Below are 5,485 nucleotides of genomic sequence, written 5' to 3' on the forward strand. Positions count from 1 at the left end.
AGGGGAAACATTGTTGCATATTATTACACAACTTAATTAACAAAATTACTCATTATAATGTTTTTTAAAAAAAATAAAGAAATATGGCAGCCCCAATTCAGCAAAATTCAGCCCCATATAGTTGGGTTTTGTGGGCTAGTTTCAAGGTGTAACCCCTTCTAAACACTTCCAAAGCCCAACCCATTGAAACCCTAATCCTTCCCCCTATAAATACCACTTATAACCAGCCTCCCTACAACTTTTGCAACACTAAAAACTCTCAAAACATCCTCCAAACCGTAGCTGAAAGCAAGGGTTCAAGCAGATTGACACCCCTTCATGAAAATGAGCATAACTCACTCAATTCTTATCCGATTCACTCGATTCTTTTTCCTACTACTTTGTATTGACCTTATCTACGTTTCCATGGGTTTTTCACAGTAAATAAGTCCCTGGAACTCCGGCAAAAAGGCTCCAAAGTCCACTGATTGTTTTTGTTTTCATGAAATCCTTGTTATTTCTTACCAAACTTGAGTCTATCTCATCTCAAACCTATGTCCTAATACTTACAACACTTTAGTGGTTGGTTAGGCTTAAAAACAAGGTTGAGACACTTAAAAATCAGAGGATTAAACCTCATAAACTTGGTGTTTTGTTTAGGGTTTTTAACCCACAAGTCATGTCAAACTTTGTCTTTGATACATGAGTGATTATGGAACAACTTGGGTTGTCCAAACATACAATCCTCACATGATTTGATGATTTCTCTTAGTTAGTGTGTATATTTCTTATTCTTTATTGTATGTTCATGACCCACCTTGGTTGTTTTTTTTACATCAAGTGTAGTGGTGAACACATAGAGGTGCCTAAATGGAAGACTTGATCTTCCTACCTCCTACATGATTTCTATGACATTTAGAGGTACCAAAATGAAGATTTTAATCTTCTACCTCATGATTGAACTATTGGACATATATTATATAACCTAAACATATTATTCGAATAATCGAATCTTTGATGATGAACTAGTGTTCATATGTCGGGGTACTAGATTACATCATCCTAGACTATAATAACTTGTCACGATTCTAATGGAACCTTGTTCCATGAAAACATCTAAACTCCTTCGAGTTTCCTAGTGTCAAGAACAAGCATCATATGTACTAAATGATTATTTTCCATCTTATTCTCATATCTTATTTTTATGTTGTTTTAAACACCGAATCTCGACTCTAAACATACTTGAACTTTAACCCTTATACATTCGGACTCTAAATCTCTACTCGTCAACAATTGGATAATCGGAAAGCATATGCAAGCCTTGTGAGTATACTTGAACCCTTTTTTCGTTTACCACTTTTTGGGGTGTAACATGTTATTTATAAACTTACACACAAACTTTATCATAATACATAAACATTCCTATTACACGCATGCTTATTTGATTACTTGATACTTTAAACTTGGATTGAGGACATTATGTGTTAGACTTATCATTAACTTCGTACAAGCCAAACCATGACATATGTAGCGCTATAGGATTAACGACCCGCCCGTAAACTTGTGGTTATGTCATGAGCATCTTCCGTTTCATTATTGGTTTGATATGTTAGACACATGCCAAATTTATTGTTTATCTTGAATCGAATGCTTGCTATGAGGAATTGTTTAAAACTTATCTTTTGTTATGTACGTATCAAACTTGTATACTCGCCTTTGCTTTTGCATTGAATTGTATTTTAAACATGTTACAGGTTGATGATGACGGTGCTATGAAAAGAAGTAGCGTTGATGCCTAGATACACATATAGACGTTTAGGTTTAATATGTTGTACCAATTTTGCTTATGTTGTTATGTACTTCTTTGAACTTGTTGTATTTGAATTTCTTATAATGTTGACAATTTACTTTATGAAATGAAATCGGTTTATTAAATATTGTCACAAATAGCGTTATGATGTCTCTAGCAATCTTCACACTTCGTCTCATCCCGATGTTTCCGCCATTGGTTGGGGTGTGACATATGCAATCATAGAGAAAACTACCTTGAAGTCAAGTTCTCGTCACGGTGGAGTGCGAAACAAAGCATCATCTATTCCTGGAGTTCATCAAGTGGATTCATATACGGCTCTAGCAGCACAGATTGGAGCTTTGGCAGCAAGATTTGATCAGGCCCAGAACGTTTCGCAGGTACAATCATCATGTGAGCTGTGTGGAGTGTCACACGAGCCAGGTACATGTGAACAGGGTGTTATGTTTACAGGCCACGAAGAGGTGGACTATTTGGGCAATCAAATTAGGCCCCAAAATAACCCCTATAGAAACACGTACAATCCGAGTTGGAGGAATCATCCAAACTTTGGGTGGAAAGCTAATTCCAATAACCAAAACCCACTCGGATATGCTCAACGCGCTCCCGTACCACAACAGTCTCAGGGGCAATCCTTTCAGCCCCATGGGCAATCTTTTCAGCCATCAGGGCAAACTTTTCAACCACGTTACAATAATTTAGGTTCAGGAAGCACTTCCCAGCCTCAAACCTCTCAAACCAGCTCAAAACTAGAGGAAATGATGGCGCAACTGTTAAACAACTCCAACAATGCCAATCAAATGTCTGAAAATCGATACAAGAAGCATGAGGAGCGTTTCATGGCTCAGGAAGGGGAAATGCGGAGCCAGAAGGCTTCAATTCAAACCATTGAGAATCAAGTCGGCCAATTGGCCAAAATGTTGTCTGAAAGACCACAAGGTAGTCTTCCAGGTAACACAGAACCAAACCCGAGAGGGCACGTTAATGCAGTAATGACGAGGAGTGGTAAGACAACGGGACCTGACAAATCGGACTCACCACCGATCACTGATACGGTCCAAACTGATGCTTCAGACGAGGTGCACGCTAGGCGAGTCCCAGCAAGTACAACACAGTTTCAGGAGCCAGTTAAAGATTTCATTCCTCCTGTCCCATATCCAAGCAGACTAAAGAAGCAGAAGAACGATGAACAACATGGTAAGTTTTTAGAGATGTTTAAACAATTACACATAAACATACCATTTGTTGAGGCGTTGGCTCAAATGCCTAAATACGCAAGGTTCTTAAAAGACATCCTCACAAACAAGCAGAAGCTCGAAAGCTTGTCTTGTGTGTTGATGAACGAAAACTGTTCACCCCTTCTCTAAAACCGTCTACCTGAAAAGATGGGAGATCCGGGCAGTTTTACTCTTCCCTGTCTCATTGGCAGCATGTCTGTCAGTCACGCATTAGCCGTTTTAGGAGCTAGCATAAACCTTATGCCGTATAAGGTCTTTGCTAAATTAGATCTGGGTGAACCTTCACCCACTAGAATGAGCATTCGACTTGCAGATCGTTCGATCAAATATCCGCGTGGGTTCGTTTAAAACATGCTTGTTAAAATTGATAAATTTGTTTTTCCCGTGGATTTTGTTATTTTAGATATGGACGAAGATTCAAAAGTGCCATTAATACTTGGACGTCCGTTCCTCAATACTGCGAGGACGATCGTTGATGTGGCAGCTGGCCAAATCACACTCCGAGTAAATGACGAGCACGTGACTTTTGATATTAAAAGATCAATGCAGCATCCGCAAAGTCACGATGACATGCTTTACTATGTCAACATTGTCGATACTTGTGTAAGCTCTCATTTCATAGGCACGATAGAAGAAATTGATATGGACACACCTCTTTTGTGTGAGAACCAAGACGACATTTCACAGGAGCAGCCAGTCTGCCAAATCGATGAAGATGGTTCCCAAAGTCCAGATCAATTTGTGGAGATTGACCGTGAAGTTGAAGAAAAATCCAAACCATCGGTTGAAGACCCACAGTCGTTGGAGTTAAAAGAACTCCCACCGCATCTCGAATATGCATTTCTAGACGAGGAGTGTCGCTTACCAGCCATCATTTCAGCATCTTTAGAAAAAGAAGAAAAGAGACAACTTCTCGAAGTTCTAACGCTCCATAAAAAGGCCATGGCGTGGAAAATTATGGATATCAAAGGCATTAATCCTTCTTTTTGTATGCATAAGATTCTCATGGAAGACAATTACAAGCCTAGTGCACAACATCAAAGGCGATTGAATCCTAACATGCAAGACGTGGTGAAGAAAGAAGTAATTAAATTGTTAGATGCAGGGTTGATTTATCCTATATATGATTCTGTTTGGGTAAGTCCAGTGCAAGTAGTACCCAAGAAAGGTGGTATTACTGTAGTTCCAAACGATAGGAATGAACTTATTCCTACCCGTACCGTCACCGGATGGCGAGTTTGCATCGATTATCGCAAACTCAACGATGCCACCCGTAAGGACCACTTCCCGCTTCCATTCATCGACCAAATGTTGGAACGTCTGTTGGGGAAGTTATTTTTCTGTTTTCTGGATGGGTTCTCTGGATATTTTCAAATTCCTATCGCTCCTGAAGACCAAGAGAAGACTACTTTCACATGTCCTATCGGCACATTCGCCTACCGGCGTATGCCTTTTGGGCTATGTAATGCACCAGCCACATTTCAGCGCTGCATGGTAGCTATTTTCCATGACATGATTGAAGACTCCATGGAAGTATTCATGGATGATTTCTCTGTTTTCGGGAGTTCTTTCGATCAGTGTCTTGGAAATATGAAAAGAATGTTAATGAGATGTGAGGAAACTAATCTTGTGCTTAACTGGGAGAAATGCCACTCCATGGTGATGGAAGGGGTAGTTCTTGGACACAAAATCTCTGAAGCCGGGTTGGAAGTTGATCCAGCAAAAGTAGATATCATTTCTAAACTTCCTCCCCCAACCTCGGTTAGAGCGATTAGAAGTTTCCTGGGTCATGCAGGGTTCTATAGGCGATTCATAAAAGACTTTTCAAAAATCGCAAGACCTATGACCCGTTTGTTAGAAAAAGATGCTTCATTTGTATTTTCAGACGAATGCATGAAAGCATTCAAGCAACTTAAACAAAGGCTTATCGAAGCACCTATTTTAGTTGCACCCGACTAGGCGTTGCCATTTGAGATAATGTGCGATGCTAGTGATTACGCAATAGGAGCAGTCTTAGGACAACGAAGGGAGAAGCATTTTCATCCTATTTACTATGCCAGCAAAACTCTACATGATGCTCAGGAAAATTACACGACTACCGAAAAAGAGCTTTTGGCTGTAGTATATGCTTTTGACAAATTCAGGTCATACCTTGTGTTGTCCAAAACAATTGTGTATACGGATCATGCAGCAATTAAATACCTTTTTAGCAAACAGGACGCAAAACCGCGCCTTATCAGATGGATGTTTTTATTACAAGAATTTGATATTGAGATCCAAGATAAAAAGGGAGCTTTAAATATTGCAGCCGACCATCTCTCGAGACTTGAACATGGAAATTCTGAAAATTCGTTGGAGGAACCAATAAATGGCAATTTCCCCCATGAATTTCTTCTAAGTATCGAGATGAATGACGAGTCACCTTGGTTCGCAGACTTTGCAAACTATCTCGCGTGTG

Source organism: Helianthus annuus, chromosome 15, assembly GCF_002127325.2.
Source record: "Helianthus annuus cultivar XRQ/B chromosome 15, HanXRQr2.0-SUNRISE, whole genome shotgun sequence".
Taxonomy (NCBI): Eukaryota; Viridiplantae; Streptophyta; class Magnoliopsida; order Asterales; family Asteraceae; genus Helianthus; species Helianthus annuus.